Below are 20,124 nucleotides of genomic sequence, written 5' to 3'. Positions count from 1 at the left end.
ATTGATGTCAGATCCCTTGGAACTGGAGTTACAGACAGTTGTGAGCTGCCATGTGGATCCTGGGAATTGAATCCAGGTCCTTTGGAAGAGCAGCCAGTACTCTTAACCACAGAGCCATCTGTCCAGCCCCCCAACAACAGTTTCTTTCTCTCTTTCTCCCTTCCTTCCTTCCTTCCTTCCTTCCTTCCTTCCTTCCTTCCTTCCTTCCTTCCTTCCTTCCTTCCTTCCTTCCTTCTTTCTTTCTTTCTTTCTTTCTTTCTTTCTTTCTTTCGTTTTTTGTTTTTAGAGACAGGGTTTCTCTGTTCTGGAACTCACTTTGTAGACCAGGCTGGCCTTGAACTCACAGAGATCCACCTGCCTCTGCCTCCTGAGTGCTGAAATTAAAGGCGTGTACCACCATGCCCAGCTTCAACAGTGTTTTGTTTTGTTTTGTTTTTTTTCTTGGAGCTGAGGACCAAACCCAGAGCCTTGTGCTTGCTAGGCAAGCGCTCTACCACTGAGCTAAATCCCCAACCCCTTAACCATGGTTTTTTAATGAAAATAGTATAAAGCCTTACAGAACCAGTCTCAAGCCAAATTATACAGAACTATCTTAAATTATTACTATTATTTTTATCAGGGTCTCCATCTGTCTCCCAAGGGCTGGGATTAAAGGCTTGCATCATCATGCCTAGCAGCAATTCTTTGTGTCACTCAATATCTACTTAATAAGATCTTTTTGTGTTATATCATTATTTTGAAAGAAGGGACAGATTTATGCTGTCTAGCTCAAGACTAAAATTGTACAATATATGTCAAATATTTTAGAAAAATACTTAACGGGAATCTATCAAAAATGATAATAAAGTACAGTGAACAGCTAGCTAACCAATTCAAATTTAATAACATTATGAAATCTGTCAATAACACTGCTTTTCTCTCTGAACACCATTCTAACTTAAAAACACTGAACTGACAACCTATGCTAATTCATGCTTCAACACTGGTTAATATTTTCTCAACAGTTACAGAAATGACCTTGTCACTTCAAATACAATAAGGGATAATGTGTGTTGCCAATGATAAGTGCGAGCTTTCATAAAATATATTTTGAAAACCTTTTGTTAGCTACATGGTGAGTTTGACATCTTACCAATCAATACTTACTAGGTGGCAGTGTTAATGAATGAGATTTAAAAAAATTTATTGAATGAAATATGGCCATGTATGGAAGGCCTGCATAAATCAATGAACCAATATTTTCCAGAAGACTGTACAAGGTGACCAAAGAGATGGTTCAGCAGGTAAGAGCACTAGCTGCTTACTAGGAGGACTTGGGTTCCATTCCCGGCACCCACGTGGTAGCTCGTAACTATCTATAACCAGTCCCAGGGGACCCAACACCTTCTTCTGGTCTTCTGGGAATGGCACACACATGGTGCATAAATATTCATGAAGGAAAAACACCTATGCACACAAAAATAATAAAAGACCAATACAAACTTAAGAATGTTAAAATCATGTATATCCTCTAAATTGTAAAAGAGCCATTCATGTGCAAAATTAACCAATTCGTTTTAGCCCAACAAGGCCTGAAAGCTTGCTGATAGGGTTTTCTAATTGACTGAGTAATTCACTTAAAGAAACTATCACTCTCCAATGAAAATGTTCTAAAACTGAATTTTTCCCCTTGATAAGGTTTTTTGTTTTTAAAGTTTCATTAATTTTAATTATTTGTATGTGTGTAAGTCTGAGGTACTGGGATCCTTCTGGAGCTGGAGTGAGTGGTTGTGAGCTGCCTTACATGGACACTGGGAATTTACCTGTGGTCCTCCGCAAGAGCAGCAAGGCTTTTCATTACCGAGCCATCTCTCCAGTTTGTTTTTTTTTTTTTTTTTTGAGACAGGCTTTCTCTGTGTAGCCCTGGCTGTCCTGAAACTCACTCTGTAGACCAAGCTTGCCTGGAACTCTTGAGATTTACTTTCCTCTGCCTCCCAAGTGCTGGGATTAAAGATGTATGCCATCACCGGCTGCCTCAGTTTGTATTTTGTGACAGGATCTTTACTGTGTATATCAGGCTGGGCTCAAAATGGCATTGATAAGAGTGCTAAAACTATTTTTAAACTACCTTGTTATAAAATAGTGTGAGTTAAATGTTATAGTTTCTTTTTTAATGATTTACTTATTTTTATTTTATGTGCATTGGCGTTTTGCCTGCATGGAGGTCTGTGTGAGACTGTCAGAAGCCATGGAATTAAAGTTACAGACAGTTGTGAGCCGCCATGTGGGTGCTGGGACCTGAACCTTGATCCTTTGGAAGAACAGCTTTTACTCAAGCCCCAGATTATAATTTCGTATACTAATGTAATTTAAAATCGCTAAAAGCCTCATTATTGCACAGACTTGTGATGGTAGGACAAGAAATAGTGATTGCCTTCAGGAAAGTGAGAGGGACAGATGACATTTGTTTCCTTTTTAAATTAAAAACAGCTTTAAAATGTAAGGTCTTATTTATTTTGTGTGTCCTTTCACGTATGTGTACATGTGTGTACTCGTGCCATGGATCTCAGGTGGAGGTAGAGGACAGCTTGTTGGGAGTCAGTCCTTCACTCCACTATATAGATCCCAAACTTGGAAGATGTTTGGTTGAATTATCTATCTCGCCAGACCCACTTTCCCCTCTTTTACTTTCTTAGGTATATTGCTAAAAGAAACAGAACCAAACCCCTGTAAGACCTGGTGCTGTAAGTTCTCCAGATGTCTTGAGGCCAACATCTACAGCCCATTGCCCCTTTGAAATACGAGCCTTCCATCGTCTATCACACCACTTTAAAAATAAGGCAAAGAAGGATCATTTTCAGTATTTCCCACCCAACAGAACCACCCTTGCTTCACCACAAGCTTCAGGGCTCCCATGTTTCTGCACTTGCTCACTACCTCGCTGCATCAGAGCATCACTTTCATTCCCTCCCAACCTAGGGTCCGCACCTCCCACCTCTCAGGGAGGACCTCCACAGTGACCTCCTGAGTTTCTTCGAGATTCTGGAGCTCTGCTGGGTGGGAATAGGATGCGCTGGGGCGCGATCCATCCCTTTGACCAGCTGGGAGGAGTATGGAAGCATCATCTGCAGTCTGCCCTCCCCAGCCACCGCCACGAGCGACTAGCCAGGTAAAGACAAACGCTAGGGCACAGGCCAACACGACAGGCATGGGGCGCCAAGTCCCCCGCCCTAAGCTGACCCCTCGACACTAGCACGTTTAAGTACCTCCCTCAGGGAATTGTTCCACACCTGGCTGCGCCCCGCGAGCGACAAGCCGCGCCCTCACCTTTTCTTCCCCCACACCCCCCACGTTCAGGGTCCACCAACCCGCTCCTCTTTCTGCGCGCCTAAGCTCCGCTCTCAGCCTAATTACTGCAGACCTGGGCTCCGCCTTCTGCGCAACTAAGCCCTTCCCTCAGCCTGTAGTTCTATACCTGGGCTCCGCCTTCTGCGCTCCTAAGCCCCACCCTCAGCCTGTAACTCCATATCCGGGCTCCGCCTTCTGCGCTCCCAAGCCCCGCCCTCAGCCCGTAGTTCCATCCCCCTGGGCTCCGCCTTCTGTGCTTCTAAGCCCCGCCCTCAGCCTGTAGTTCCACACTCGGGCTCCGCCTTCTGCGCTCCCAATCCCCGCCCTCAACCTGTAGTTCCGTCCCCCTGGGCTCCGCCTTCTTCGCTCCTAAACCCCACCCTCAGCCCGTAGTTCCATCCCCCTGGGCTCCGCCTTCTGCTCTCCTAAGCCCCGCCCTCAGCCCCTTGCTCCACACCCAGGCTCCGCTTCCTCCGTGCTCGAGCTCCTCCCCTCTCGCTCACCGGCCACAGTCGCTCGCGACCGCCGGGGTACTTCACTGGCGGGATACCTGGCAGGGTAGAGGCGGGAAGACGGTGGCTCGGGCAACGGTGATAACCCGGCACAGAGTCGCATTTCGGGGCATCCACACGTAACGCGGCTCCTCAGACACGGAGCCCGGATCCACGGGAGGGGAGCCCAAGGTTGGAGAGGCTGCAGCCGCAAGCCGACCGGCGGCGGAGCCTCCCTCAGCCTCAGGAAGGGACTCCGAGACGCCCGCAGCGGGACCCCTTTCCCAGACTTGAGAGCCGCCCCTCCCCCTCCGGGGACCGTTACCCGTTGCCGCCTGAAGGAGCGGTTCTGTGATCGTCGCTAGCGTGGCCCTGGGCATCGTTTGTCTAGGGCACGCTGGCTTTGGCTTTGAAGGTAGTGTTCCGGGCCATTGGGTTGTCCGTGGGCCACATGGTACATCACTTTTCCATAGCGATTGTGCCGGGGGCATGGTCATGGGCGGGAACTAATTCCACAGGCGGTGCCAGCAATGTGCCCAAAGCACCAAGCACTAAGGCGAAGCCACCGGGCTGCAGCTGCCTTATTTCAGGCAACCCAGTTTTGTGCTAAACCGCGGTAGGCTTCCTTTTGTCGGGGCCGTGCAAAGAGAGTAACAGCAGCCATTCGTTCAAGGATGTAGATTAAAGTAGCTCCCAAATACTAAGGGTGGTGTGAATTATATTTAGTCCCCGCCTCCAAGGGTTCATGAAGATAGCTTAAAATGCCTTGGAGCCGACAAGAGTTAAGCAAGACTTATTTCACTCAGATTTACCTCCCACCGTTATAACTTTCTGCTCCCTTATTATCCCGTTCACATTTTACTATCTGTATTGTTTTTTGTTCATTCACTAATTTCGTTTTCATCCTGCCCAGGTTCTCTACCCACTTCCTTCCCAGCATTGCAGTTGGGTCCTTGTAGCTCCGGTATCTGCTGTAGACTCCACTCTCTTCAGTACTCAAGACTACTTACTAATCCTTAAAGGATGTGCTGCCAAACAAGGTGACCGGATGCCTGCCAGGCAAGCATATTAAAAGAGCTCATTCTTGGGGTATCCAGGTAACTTAGCCAGAAAAACTCTTTATTTTTCAAGATATTTCTCATCTGCGCCTTAAAGTCTAGTGGAATTGTAACTTATAAATATATCACAAAGGGCATTTTTTTTTCTGGGAAAAAAAAAGCTTTATTGTATATGGAAATCAATAGCCTGGAGGTAATTAAATTTTTTAAATAATTTTATGCTAAAAGGTTAATGTGTGTGAACATTTTTATTTGTTGCATCATTAGTGGTGCTCAGGAAGTTCTGGAGCATTTCAGATTTTTAAGATTAGGGACATTTAACCTTGTTGGTTTTCTAATTTTTGTTTTCTCTTGAGGCTTTTACTTGGTTTCCTTTCTCCTATTTCCAGGTCTGGGAGGAGGTGTCTCAATGTATTGCCCAACTCCAAGGCACAAGTAATTCTTCTGCCTCAAGTATCTCATATGCTGGAATTACAGGATTTTGGCATCATAGTATCTACCTATATTTTGATAAAACTTTGGATTTGGAGTTTTTTGACACTGACATGGGATAAGAATTCGGGGGCTGTCAAAATAATGTATATGTTAGGACATTAATTTAGAAGTCTGGAGGGCAGAGTGTTATGGATTGAATTAGGTTCCTTTCAGACTCATGTTAGCCTGGTATGATGGCAAATATCTGTAATCCCAGCACTTGGGAGGTAGAGGCAGGAAAATCATAAATTCAAGGCCATTCCTGGATATATGCGCATGCACGTGCGCGCGCGCGTACACACACACACACACACACACACACACACACACACACACACACACACACACTGAGTTTGAGGCCAGGCTGGGCTGCACCTTGTTCAAAAAACAAACAAATAGGCTGGAGAGATGGCTTTGCAGTTGGGAGCACTGACTGCTCTTCCTGAGGACCCAGGTTCAATTCCTAGCACCCACATGGCGGCTCACAACGGACTCTAACTCCAGTTCTAGGGGACCTGACACCCTCATACAGACATACATGTAGGCAAAACACCAATGCACATAAAATGAAAATTAAAAAATTTAAACAAACAAATAAATAACACAACAACAACAACAAAAAATTTACTCTCCAATGATTTCAGGTCCAATCTGTGGTACTTTGATATGGTTGCCCTCACAGACTAATATAGACATTGTCAAGAAGTAAAATGGCCCAGGTGCAGTGGTGTGTGCCTGTAATCCCAGAACTCAGGAGGCCAAGGCAAGAAGATCTCAAATTGGGAAATAGTCTGGATTACATAATGAGTCTATCTGAAAAAACAAATGGCAAGATAATACAGGCGGCTGGAGAGATGGTCCAGTGGTTAAGAGCTCTTGCTGTGCCAGGCATGGTGGTACACCCTTTAATTCCAGCACTCAGGAAGTAGAGGCAGGCAGATCTCTGTGAGTTCAAGGCCAGCCTGCTCTACAGAGTGAGTTCCAGGACAGCCAGGGTTACATAGAGAAACCATACCTCAATCCCTCCTCCAACCCCCCCACTCCCCCAAAAAAACTCTTGCTGCTCTTGCAGAAGACTCAGGAATCTGATGCCCTTTCTGACCTCTGTGGGCACCAACCACACCTGTATGCATACATACATGTAGGCAAAACACTCATGCACATCAAATCTAAAAAGAAAACAATGCAGGTTGGGAAAATAATTTGCAAACTATGTCTCTTATGGTCTACCTTGAATATATGAATAACTCAAAACTCAACAGAAAAGACAACACCATTTAAAATAAAGAAAAGATGCCAGCTACTGGGGAGGTTGAGGCAGGAAGGTCACAAGTTCAAGGCCTACCTGAGCAACTGAGACCCTGTCTCAAAATTTAAAAAGGAAAGTGAGGACTGAGGATATAGCTCAGTTGTAGAGCAGAGAGAGAGAGAGAGAGAGAGAGAGAGAGAGAGAGAGAGAGAGAGATGAAGGGAAGGAGTTAAAGAGACAGTTCTTTAATGATATACAAATAGCAGTAAGAACATGAAAAGGTGATCACATAGTCATTAAGAAAATGCAAATCAAAATTTTACTAAGATACCACATCAAACTTATGAGGATGACCAAAGGAGAAAGTTTTGGTAAGGGTGAGATTGGGTCCCTCACACACTGCTGTTGGAAATGCAAAATGATTTTACAAGTGGTTTTACAAAGCCCCTTTGTATGAGCCAGGCAGTGGTGGCACGTTCTTTTAGTCCCAGCACTTGGGAGGCAGAGGCAGGTAGATCTCTGTGAAGTTCAAGGCCAGCCTGGTCTACAGAGGTAGTTCTAGGGCAGCCAGGGCTACATAGAGAAAACCTGTCTGGAAAAAACAAAATACAAACAAACAAAAAACCAAATTGGTATGGGCTAGAGAGATGACTCAGTGTTTAAGAGTAATCGCTGCTCTTCCGAAGGTCCTGAGTTCAGTTCCCATCAGGCACATGGCCGCTCACAACTGTCTGCTGCCTTCCTTCTCCTGGTGTATAGATATACCACATACATACAGACAAAGCACCCATATACATAAAATACATAAATAAATCTTTAAAAAACACATTGGCACATGAGTCTTATAATAGCATTATTCATTACTGATAAACAGAAATTCAGAGCAAGAAATTAAAAAACCCTAGTGTTTAGCTCCTAAGAATTGCCCTTATGGATTCAGTGGTGTATAAACAGCTTTTTTGATTTCTTGCTTGCTTGTTTCTTCTCACTAATTAGAAATTGGAAACTGGCAGGAATGGGGACGTGACTACCTTGGCTGTATTCCAGATACAAGCCAAATTTAAATCAGTTCTATATATCTCCCATTCAAAGACCCAGAATACAAACAGCAATTATCACCAGGTTTTGGTTTCCTCGCAGTAGAAAAGCAAGCACACAGGAGACCAAGTCACACAAACTCAGGTGGTCTCTCCACTCTGGCAGGAACCAAACCCAAGAACCCTATGCTTGCTAGACAAGCAGTCTGCTACTGAGCCGATTTCCCAACCCCCAGAAACTCCTGGCAGGCCTCTGAGTAAGTGTGTTCTGTGTCCTACATATTCATATTTCATTAGCTAAAGGAAGTTGTGTGATCAAGTAAATTGTGTGGAGATCCCACGGAGTAGAGAGAAAAGTACAAAGGGAAGGAGAAAGGCATGTTCCATACGTTCACAAAACTTCCTAACATTTATACCTCTGATGCATATGTATTATGGTAAAATCTTAGTATGTGGGCCAGCAAGGTGGCTTAGCCCATAAAGGTCCTTGTCACCAAGCCTAATGATCTGAGTTTGATCCCCAGGACCCACAGATGGAATCAGAGAATGGATTTCTTCAAGTTCTTTTCTGACCTCCACATAGACACTTTGGTGCATATGTACACACACACACACACACACACACACACACACACACACACACACACACACAAATATAATTTTAAAGCTTTAATATGTGGTCATGATTGCCTGAGGACAGATTGGAAATACAGCCTTTATTCTAGACAGTCACTTATTCAGCTAAAATGAAGAAAGTCTGTGTGGCAGCATACTCCTGTATGAGGCACAAGGATCATGACTTTGAATCCAGCCTGCTCTGTAGTGAGACCCAGTCCCCAAACGAATTAAAAAAATCTATTACTGAAATTTAATTTTGATTTGCCAGTGGGAAAGAAAGTATCAACTTCTACCAAACTCTCTTAAAATTTACTAAATTGTAAACCTTACGAGATACATTTATTCAGATGCCTCTAAAACAAGTGAAATAGAAGACTTAACTGAAGGAAGGCTCTAAATCAGAATAGAGCTAGAAGAAAATGAAAATGGATATGCAAGAAGTGGATGATTTGCTGGGCGGTGGTGGCGCACACCTTTAATCCCAGCACTTGGGAGGCAGAGGCAGATGGATCTCTGTGAGTTCCAGGCCAGCCTGGTCTACAGAGCAAGATCCAGGAAAGGTGCAAAGCTACAGAGAAATCCTGTCTTGAAAAACAAAAAACAAACAAAAAGAGTGGATGATTTAAACAAAAGTCATTTCCAATTTTATATGTCTTTAGAACCCCGGAAGGAAAGTCAAGAGAATGGAGGTGGGTTTGTTTTCTTTTTAAAGAAGTTGAGTTCTCTCTTTCTTTCTCTCTCTCTCTCTCTCTCTCTCTCTCTCTCTCTCTCTCTCTCTCTCTCTCTCATTTCTCTCTCTCATTTTTCTAGGCAGGGGTTCTCTGTATAACAGCCCTAGTTATCCTGGAACTCACTTTGGGCAGGCTGGCCTCAAAGTCATAGAGATAAAGCCATGTGCCACCACACTCAGCAAGTTCCTTCTCTAAACTTTTGAACATTAGAATTATATGTCAGAAATCTCTAAGAAGGTTAAGCAACATACATGGAAAAAAAAGTCCAACCTGGATACATTGGAACCAGACTGGGAATATAAAAGGCCAAAGAGTGGGACTTAAAATCAGTTGCACTGGGTTACTAGGGCTCCCATACCTAAATGCCACCGACTAGAAGTTTATTGTCTCAAGTCCTGGGCCTGAGGGATGTAGCTCAGTGGTAGAGCATAAATATATTTAACATTCATGAGGCCTGAGTTCAATAGCCAGCATCTGCTACCCCAGAAAGTTCTGAGGATGTTTACAGGAATATTCTAAACCTGTATTGGGTTTACAATAGGAATTTCTAAAATCTATATTGGGGCTCCTTTGCCTCTAACTGGTTCTGATTAGATGGAAATCCTTGGTCTTTGGCTTGCATTTGTCACCCCCAAGTATCTCCTTCCCTCATTGCTCTTCTCTCTGTCTGTCTGTCTCTGTAGGTTGGTTTTTTTTTTTTTTTTTTTTTTTTTTTTGGTTTTTCAAGACAGGGTTTCTCTGTGTAGCTTTGTGCCTTTCCTGGAACTCGCTTTGGAGACCAGGCTGGCCTCGAACTCACAGAGATCCGCCTGGCTCTGCCTCCCGAGTGCTGGGATTAAAGGCGTGCGCCACCACTGCCCGGCCTTGTTTGTTTGTTTTGAGACAGGGTCATATTATGTTTCTTAGACTGGCCTTCATTAAGCTCTTGAGATCAACTAATCCTCCTGCTTCAGGATCGAAGGAGCTGGGATTACAGGTGTCTAGCTTTTTCTGTTTTTAGGGAACACCTGTCATGGCCTGGAGATATGGCTCAGTGGTAGAGTGTTTGCACAGTGCGCTCAAGGTCCCAGGTTTCATGCTCAGCATAGCAATAAAATAAACAAATGAAAGATCACATATACCAGCTCACATATGTAATCCCAGCAATTGGGAGGCTGATCCAGAAAAATTTGCCAAGAGTTTGATTCTAGCCTGAGCTACACAGTGAATTTAGGACAGCCTGGACTATAGGGGGGATGGCCTCAAAATCTAGATTCTCGTGCTTCTGGCCTCTCAAGTGCTGTGATTACAAATGTGCATATGTGGCTAGTGTCGCCCATTTTAACTGATTATGTCAGCAATAACACTGCAGATGCCCCTCCATTTATGATGGGGTAAACAACTCTGTAGGTCCATTTTAAATTGAAAATAGCTTAATCTAAAAGGCAGTTAAGATGGATGTGGTATCAATATTTGCAACCCCAGCAATTAGGAGGCAGGAGGATCCCCATGAATTCAAGGTCAACTTTGAACTCTCTAATGAGATTCTGTCTTAAACAAACAACAAACAAGCAAGCAAGCAAGCAGTTAGTACAGCAAGCCCCCAAACATGACGGCTTGACAATACAGTGTGCTGTAGAGTGTCTGGTATTTCCCTTTCGGATTGCATGGCTGACAGAGCTGAAACCTGCTGTCATTGCCCACCATCACAAGAAAGTACAAGATAATTCTTCAAGAATGAAGCTCTGAATGAGTTCAAATTACATTCTGTCTGACCTGCCTTGGGGTTGCTGGGTTCCTGGGTTTCATGGGGATTGTAGATTCCTGGTATTCAAGGCTACCAGGGAACTAGAGAATGAATGATAATAATAGAGAGTGGAAATGATTGTTAAAAAATTAGCCAGTATTTTCTTCTATGATTCATATATCCTGGGTGATTTTTCTACTAGGCAGTATGAAAAAGAAAAGGCTAGAATTCTTAGTTTTGGTAAGTAGAAAAGTAATTTCTTCCAGATGACATTTAGATATTTATTAATATCTACCCATAAGATATTTAATGCCCTATCCCTGAGAGTAGTACATGCTGAGGACAAAGGGAGTTCCTGTTGACACCATACACCAAAATGTGCATACAAACACCTAAAAATCTTAATGGACATTGTTGGTTATGGGATAAAGTTTACTTCACACCTGATTGACATGGCCAGTGTTAAAAAGGAAATTTCCAGACACAGAATTGTACAAGTTAGTTACAGTGACCAAGGCAAATAGGTCCACGCCCATATAACTGACAGTGTACCTTACTTAGGAGGCAGGAAGAACATCTGCTATGGCAGTTTTCTGGGGACTAATAAAAAATAATTTGGAGTAAGCTAGTCTTGGAGAGTAAAGTCTATATGATGGACTGGAGATCACAGTCTTCTAAGCAACTTCTTAGAGGTGAGTAGGTCTAATGAAAGAGATGCACTTCTAATTTAGTTCTATCCCTCCCTCTGGTTGGTGAAACCTGCTACTTTAGTAACAGGTGAGGGATAAACTAGTGTGACTTGAAGGTAAGAGAAAACAAGCTTATAGCATCTAAACAATTTATAAACCACAAGTCAAGTTGGGAAAAAGAGAGCAGAACTTTGGAAAGTCAAAGTTCCCAAGGCAGGGACCTTCTGAGAAGTCCTCGTAGGTGTTTTGTTGAGGCTTCTATCCTTGCCTCTAACCTGCCACCCTCTAAACTGATACTTCAACTGCACACCCTGAGAGGTGAGAGAAAGGATAACTCAGGACTAATTTCTTTCCCTGGCTGATGGAAGTGTAAGAAGCAGCCTGCAGAGAAATACCTCAGCAGGCAGATGCTGTATATTGGTCACATGTTGGTAACAGGACCTGTATACGTGAGAGAAGAGTGATAGTATATATTACCTGATACCGCTGGGAAAACGGGAGCTGGAGAGATGGCTCAGCATTTGAGAACATTGCTTGTGTAGAGGACCCAGGCTTGATTTCCAGCCACATAGTGGCTCACAACTGTTCTGTAGCTCCAGTTTCAAAGGCTCGAATGCTCTCTTCTGGCTTCCGAGGATGCTAGGCACGCAAAAGTATACAGAGGGCATATGCAGGCACATGCAACCAAACACTCCTTAAAAAAAAGAAAATGTCACCAGTTAAAGCAGTAGAAAAAAAATCTTGTCTGCTGACAAAAGAAGTCCTGTAAAACAAGTCCAAGTCACTGGGTAGAGCTGGAGGTATCTGAATACAGCCCCATCAAAGGTCTGTTTCTGGATCCATACTTGGAGGATATGGAGATACCACTTTGAGAACTGGGAGATACCAGTGAACTGGCCTCTGGCTTGAACTTAGTGAAAACCTTCACCTGGTTTCCTTGATAACAGCTGAGCCTTTCTTTTGAAGTCCTGATGTGTAACGTTCCTCTCTCTGATTTTAGTGCCCCAAAGTCCCTTCTCATTGTACAAATATTACTACTAACATGGCACACCCATAGTCATGCCACCCAGACATTGTTTCTCCAGTATCCATACAGCAGTCTTTTTCTCTGCACTAAGAAAGCTTATGCTATGTAGAGTCCACTTTCAAAATAGGAAAAGGTATTTCCAGAGCTTGTTCTTAGCACAGACCCCTTTGGGAAAAGCATAGCAAACATTTCCCCCCTTTCTCCTCACAGCTGTTTCCTGGAATTTTTGCAAATCAATTCAACATGAAGGGAAAACAAGGCAACCAAAGAAGCTGCTTTAAAAATCGTGATGTCCCGCTGGGTCCAGTGGCTCTTACCTGTAATACCAGCACTTGGGAAGCTGAGGCAGAAGGACTGCTGTGAGTCTGAGACCAGCTTGGGCTATAAGTGAGACTGTTTTAAAAAACAAAAACAAGAAAGAAAAAGAATAACCATGCTGTCATGGTGTCGGTGGCTCTTGGATCACTCTAGTTTTCTCCATGCTAATTATATCAACCAACTTAATTCCTTAGAACGATCTTGTGGCGATGTGATTAGCAGATGCCACAGAAATGGCCACTGTCTGGCATCCAGGGAGAGGTTTTGCATGATTTCCTTTATGACTGTACATGCTTTTCTTCTTAATGCTTTGGCCTTGCCTGCTTACTAAAAGTGTTCAGTGGCACACAGATGCATTCTCTGCACTGTCTATTCTCACTCAGTCCAGTTCCTCATTTAATGTCATCGTCTTCTCCGTACACTAATGTCACAGCATGCTGACATAGGCAGGCTTCATCTGTAGAATGTACTTTCTCTAGGCTGAGTGTCTCTAAAGCTTTACTAGAAAAAGCCTCCCAAATGTTGGAGGATAGAAGTTTTAGCATGAAAAGCTTGTCAAATCATCTCAATGGAGAGAATTCTTCTGTCCTGAGTATTAACAATGATACTCCTTCTATTGCCTGTCCCAGCTATACTATGAAAGGGGTCATAATATTAGTTTCTTTGTTATTATTAGCCTAGTTCTGTTCTTGTAGACAACAGATTTGTATTGTGCTTAAATGTCTTTGGGTAAATGTCTGTCCACATGATCACTGGACATTGTAGGTCCTATATCTAGGCTGGCCACATCATCCAGTCACTCACAGAGCTGGGTGAGGCTCTTCTCTAAGGTAGACTGTTAGGAGGACATATCCTCTGCTTTCCTGTCCCTTGTGGGAACTTCATGAAAGGCTTAGATCTTCTTTCTACTTGGCTGAATACAGAGCTGGAGGGTTTCTCTGAGTCCTGACAGGATAAGAACTGTGCCCTTGGGCAATCTACACAGCTCCAGGTCCTTTGGCTGCCCTTAGGGAGGTGTCTGCACCTTTCTTGCTGTGAGTTAGCTTCTGGAACCCCAGAAGCACTGGAGGGTGAAGGTTCTTTTAGGGAACACATTCTTCTCTTCTGGTCTGGCTGCTTTTGTTCTTTCTCTCTCTCCTATCTCTTTTGCATAGTAGCCGAGGCTATCTTTGGGCTTCTCATCCTGTTGCTACTGCTTCCTGAGTGACGGAATTACAGATGTACACCGCCATGCCTGGTTTATGGGGATCACACCCAGGGCTTTGTGCATGCTCAACAAGCACTCTACCACCTGAGCTACATCCCTACCTCCATTTAGCTTTCTTTATCAGGGTCAAGTTTTTCTAACGTGTCATACTGCATGCTTGGGTGAAGAATTACAGAATGCATTGGCAAATGACACTGTGCAGTATCTTTTTTTCTTTTCTTTTCTTTTTTTAACTATACTACAGATGACAGTTGGCTTGCTTTGGTTAGAGATCAAGTAGTCCAGAAAGGAGTCTGGGCCTGTTGAAGTCAGTGGGATACTCTTCTTGGTTTTCAGTCCAAGAAGTACAATCTATTGGAGAGGAAGTTTCAACTGCCCAGTGTTCAGAAATCTGAGAAAAAGTACTTTCTTAGTGCTGGCTGGTAACCCAGATGGGCAAGCGTCTGGGAAAGATGAGCTGGAAGAGCTAGGCTAGCCCTCTGGCCAAAGGGTAGTAAAAGACTACCAGTGTTTGGATTTGGGACAATGCTGTTGCCCACCTCCAACGCCATGATTGATTGTACGAAGCTTTTGCTTCTCCATTTGAGATCATCTTTCACTCCTTGCCAAAAACAAAAACAAAAACCAAACAGATTCACAGCTAGATGTATGTTGTTTCTTTGAATCAATTTTGAAACAGGACCATTTGGTTACAGTTCTGATCATCTATGTTGGGACCTGAACAGCACTCATGGGAACTTGAACACTGAAGGGCATCGTCTCTCTGTGCATTGAGGAGTAGCTGCATCGAGGTTTGGTACCCGGAACGATTCTGGGAGGACAGATGACTGTGAAGACACCACTGAAGTGGCCCTGGGCTTGGACTAAGTGAAAAGTGTCATTTGATTTCCTTTATCAGCAGAGAGACCTTTCTCCTTACTGCTTCATTAGTGACATTTTTCTTGCTGGTGTCAGTGCCTGGGAGTGAATTCTGATGGTAACATGTGTTCCCTCCTTTCCTGGGGGACTGGTTCTGTTTCAGATAGTCTTCATAATTTGGGAGAGCACTGCATTGCTTCTGTAAGCCTTTTCTGGTAAAATGCCCAGAAGTAGGAGAGCTTTGTATCTACACAGCTGATGCTGGACTCCAAACAGCATTGCCGTTGCTGCAGCGGGGACAGATAGCTGAATCTGCACCTGCCAGATGAGGCCCTGGGATGTGTCTCCATTGAAACCTCTCTGTATGTTACAGAAACATCCAGTGGCTTGGACTCGGAAGGCTGTTTCATTTGAATGTCTGCATCTTTAGGATGATTGGTGTCAGTATTGTTCAGGGTTCAGAAGTCCTCCACCTGGGCTGATTGACATTATAGTTCATGAGGGTTACAGCAGAGTCCATGCTTCCCCTACCCTGGCCATGTTTCCTTAGCTAGCCAATGCATGGGTCGTCAAAACCCACATTTGCCTCATTTCCCAGCCTATCATAGGGGAATCATTCATTTGGAAGCAAGACATATGTGAGGCATTCTTTCTAGGGTCACATATGACTGAGCCCTCTCCCACAAATGAAATTATTTATTCTGTAAATATCCTACAGCGACTTTTGGTTAGAAATTATACAAGCAGCAAAAACATTTTTTATGAATTCATTTTCTAGTTCTGAGTTGGAGGAAGTAGGAGCCCAAAGAATGCTTGGAGGTACATACTGCTAAGTTAGACACAGTCATCAGATGGGATGAAGAGTGTCATTCAGTCTTGTGTAATGCTCTGGACAGGCATCTCAGGAAAATAAGATCGGTTTTTGGAAGATGATTTTGTTCTTTGGATTGCAGTAATTTTCTCTTAATCATCTATACTCACACATCACACCGTCTTGATGAAAATACTCTTTCTAGAATAGTTTTCAGTTCCCAGTGTAGGTGTACTTAGACTCTAGACTTTAGTTTCTCCTTTGGCTCTCTGTAGGAATTCACAGTGGCCAACAGCCTGGAGATACCTTTTGTGAGGTGACATTTTTTTTTTCTTTTTAAATTCAGACAGCAGAACATATCCAGGATAGGTTTGGACAGATGTCATTCTCACAAATATCTGGTAGGGAAAGTACAAAGAGCTGTCTCAACACAGGGGAAGGCAGCGTGGGCAAGTTGTGCCAGGGAGTACTGGGAGCTGGCAACAGGCCCCCTTCCAGCAGGTCTCTTCTTCACTGTCTTCTGACCTGCATTTCTCTTTTGCTGGGTGGATGGGATTCAGGATGAACTGGCACTGCATCTCTTGGGCAGCTCTTCCATGAGGAAGGACTCATGGGAGTTGGGAGGGGTTGCAGAATCCTTTGATTTTTTTTTTTTCTTTAGCCAAGACAGGGTTTCTGTGTGTAGCCCTGGCTATCCTGGAACTAGCTCTGTAGACCAGGCTGGGCTTGAACTCACAGAGCCTGCCTGTCTCTGCCTTCCGAGTGCTGGGATTAAAGGCGTGCCCGGCAGAGTTCTTTGACCCCTGGGGCAGGAGTGCAGTGTCTTGAAATGGTTTGTTTTGATGCCATAGGGTGATAGTTCCCAGTGAGTGGGTATGGTGCTGCAATTTCCAGAACTGATCCATAGCTGGTTGTCTTCTTCAGAACTAGTCATCCTTAGGAGTGCTAAGTGTCAGGATGGGGGAGTGGTCAGAGGCCCCAGACTCAAGTTCTGCTCTCCCAGCATTGATGGGGACCTGACAGGAACTTCACTTCCTGGGTCTGAATTCATTACTATTATAGATTTGTAATTAACCCACTTCTGAGATGGTTGGTGAATATTTTGAGGTGAATGCCCTGTGGGTTGTCCTTCTCCGTCTAGACAGGTTAAGACTGTAGATACCACAAACTAAGATTATTAGGGGTTTCTGGGGTAGCGGGACAGCAGAACTGTTGGGTGAGAAACTAGGAAGGCTAAGAAAGCTATTTGTCCTTTTATTCTGGAGAGCTAAAAGTGGCTTGGAGTTGACAGTGCCGCCCTCTGCCCCCAAGCCAAGGATGTCATGGCATTGGTGTAGTCTTCTCCCACTTTATCCATATAGCTTGCTGCCTGCCTATCAGCCAATTGGATGTTTTTTCTTAAAGGTGCTGTGGTATTTGACTTTGGCCACAGCAAACAGATCACTGGATGGGAAAGATGCCATCCCTGCCCCTACAGGCCACTGCTGAGTTCTACATTGCTGTCCTCCTAGAGCACACAGAAAATAGCAGAAATGACCCTGTGCCAACTCTGGGAGAGCTTTCTTCGGTATATTCTACTTGTTTGTTGCAGGATTTTTCTAGATTAAAGGGCATTCCTCCTGTTTTCAGCAAATGTTTTCATTTTCTTCCTCAATTGCTAGTGGCCACGTCAGGCCAGTGTACCTGTCCCTGATAACTTTGGAGCTGACCCTACCAAGGCCATCTTGGGAGACCTACAGAGATAGGAAAAGGCGATTCCTTAATCCCTGCCTCCACTTGGGGCTGAGGGACCTGGTTAGGGATCCAGTGGCAGCTGTAAATGACAGGGAGGCTCAGGGGTCACTCCTAGACAGGTTAAGATGTAGGTACCACAAACCAGAGTTGTTGAGAGTTACCTGGGCTGAGGAGAGCATGTGGGGTAAGAAGCAGGGAAGGCTGGAAAGCCCTGTATGGTTCCCATGAGCAGTGACTACTGAAGCTTCATGGCAACCGGCACATGTGTGGGGAAAGGATGCCCTGGCCTGGGGACTATGAGGTACCTAATCAGTGTCCTCACTTCTTGGTACCAGTAGGTACTTTTCAGGATTCAAAACATTGCTTCCATGAAGAATATCTTGCAATAAATCCAAGCCAGGTTGAGGCTATGTGGCTAAGTCCATAGGCTGATAGTTAGAAGCACAAGGTTTCAGAATATAGTTGGGCAACATTGATATCCTTGATTCTTTTATCTCTGTTCCACCTGCAGGTGATCACCAACAGAGACACGAGAGACCTTGCAGTACATTACATACACCATGGACACACTTGGGGGGACCAGCTCTGACCGTCTCTCCAGAGGCTTTCTCAGCCACTTCCACACTGCAGTTCAGGCCAGGCTTTCAACCTTCCTTGGAGAGTGACCAGCTGTGACATTCTGGCCTCTCAGGCTTTCCTGCCACACCTGGTGTCTGGTCACTGCTTCTTTCACCCCCACAGGGAGCATCACAGAGTTGGGGCCTGTCCTCATGTCCTGTTCTCTTTTCTGTTCTCTTCCCTCTGTCCATGCTGATGCAGTCTGTACTCAGATCCTCCTAGTTCTCAACCTGGATCACTGCCGTGGCTTCTTAACCGGCTCCCTGAGATTCTCAAAGCATCTCTCACCATGTTATTTCCAGGCTTCCCATGCTTCCTGGAACCCGTAGTGCCTTCACGATGAGATCTGAGCTCTGCAGTAGATCTGCAGGACTCCTGAGACTCAGTCACTGTGTTCCCTGGTCCTGTCCACTGTGCTCCCTGCTCTGCCTCTGGGCTGTGGCTAGATTGCTCCTCCAGGGCCGTGGTTCCTCCTACCTGCCCCAACCATGTCAGGTACCTGCTGTTTATTAGGTTCCACCTCGAACTCTGCAGACCTCTGTCTATCAGGGGTGTTCTTCATTGCCATGTTTATTTGTGCCCTCCCCCAAGCTGGTATCTGCATATCCTTGTGGGTTTCCTATGCTGTGTACACAGCAGTTCCTGGTGCACTGGGGCTGTAGGAAGGAAGGGAAGAAAGACTGGGCAGTTGCGCTAAGCATGGGCTGGAGTGTTCAGCATGCTTGGCCACTCTTCTGGACTGGTCTTTCTAGGTCTCCTCTTTTATTTTTTTTACCCTGTGCCTGAGTTCACTGCTTCTGCTTAAGGCACAAGTGGCTGCCGGGCTTCTGCCTCACAGGCTGCTGCCACCAAGTGTTGGCCTTCCCATCCTATTATGCCTTTTCCTTTCCTCTTTACTTCATGGTCTGGCTTCACCTTTCACTTGGGAAAATTGCCAAGGCCAGGCTTGTTATGTGCTGTGGCCCACACTGGAGTAGGACTGTGCAAAAACTCAAAGCTAGGCTGGGTATAGCCCAGTGATGGGAGGCTTGCCCTGAGTGCTTGTCAAGGCCTTGGGTTCCGTCCCTGGTATAACGAGTTAATAATAACAACAGCCAACAAGCAGCGCTGACCACTCCCCAGCCCTGCTTCAACTCCTTGACCTAAGGATAGAACCTATCGTGTTAGGCCTGCACCCTGGGCTGGCTGCTTACTCTTGTGTCCTGCCACCGCCGCCGCTGCCAGCCAGAATTTGACCTTCTCTGACCTTTCCAGACTCACATAGCTGTGCCCCAGGCACTGAGCCCTGCTAGTGTCAGGCTTGGGCTAGCATTTCCCTGTCTTCAACCAAGACTTGTACTTGAACTTCATGGCTGCTTTCAAGCCTCACCTTCCTGACAAGCCCTAGGGGCACCGAGAGCCTCTCCTCTGCGGTACTGAGGGCACACTTCATCAAGACTGGTCCATTCGTCCAGCCCTGTGTGGCAAGTGGTATTCTATGGGTTTGAGGCAACAGTGAGCTAGAAATGTCCTGCTCCCAGAGTCTCTGCACCGTTGTGAAGATTAACCAGCTGACTCTCTTCCTCCCTGGATGAGGAGTGCCTACCCCGGCTGCCCTCCAGTACAGTTGACCTGAGACCCTCCAGAACGCACCTGCCTTAAATAAGGGCCTGTGGCGAGGCCTGGGCCCACTGAATGATGGTGTTAGCCCTTCTGCACTGAAGGCTGCTCCCACACGCCCCAGCCCATGCTTGGCCCTCGCAGTTAGGCCTCTTACGGGCGTGGCTAAATCCTCACAGAAGGTATTACAGATTCCAAGTGCTTCCTTCTCTCACCCTGGGTTGGGTATGAGTCAGCTGATGGACCTCTCTGCACCCCTGAGACCCCAGTGACGGCAACAGTGTGGCCAACTCCAACTTCTGGACACGCGACGAGTTTTCTGCTTTCTGGATCGCCAGCGCGCCCTGGGCAGGGTAGGTCCCCAATCCTGGAAGCGCTGCCTTCCGCCCTCTCCTCTGGCTTCTCACCTGCTCCTTTTCAGGGTTTAACTTAGCTTCCTTGGTCCTTTCCAGCCTCCCTTTGCCTGTCCTGCTTTCTTTCTACCCCAAGCTTCCTTTCTGTCTCTCAGCTTTCAGGCTTTCCCCGTTTCCCATACTTCCCCCCCCCCTCATT

General features: G+C 45.4%; 1 long non-coding RNA gene across 3 annotated transcripts in view; it reads left to right on the top strand.

Moving 5' to 3' along the window:
- The first annotated feature begins 3,769 nt into the window (after window positions 1-3,769).
- The window catches only part of LOC107402565 (uncharacterized), a 29,944-nt gene continuing 13,589 nt past the window's right edge, over window positions 3,770-20,124 (top strand). Inside the window, exons 1-4 of one of the 3 annotated variants that reach the window (XR_006070624.2) lie at window positions 3,771-4,233; window positions 4,732-4,915; window positions 12,638-12,786; window positions 14,648-19,925. This is a non-coding gene — a long non-coding RNA (uncharacterized LOC107402565). Of the gene's footprint in view, window positions 4,234-4,731; window positions 4,916-12,637; window positions 19,926-20,124 lie in introns of all 3 variants that reach the window. The other 2 variants (XR_013050180.1, XR_006070623.2) reach the window with 2 other exon arrangements.

This window comes from Peromyscus maniculatus, chromosome 3 (genome assembly GCF_049852395.1).
Source record: "Peromyscus maniculatus bairdii isolate BWxNUB_F1_BW_parent chromosome 3, HU_Pman_BW_mat_3.1, whole genome shotgun sequence".
Lineage (NCBI taxonomy): Eukaryota > Metazoa > Chordata > Mammalia > Rodentia > Cricetidae > Peromyscus > Peromyscus maniculatus.
The sequence above is the reverse complement of the archived record's forward strand: the minus strand, read 5'-3'. Positions and strand labels throughout refer to the sequence as shown.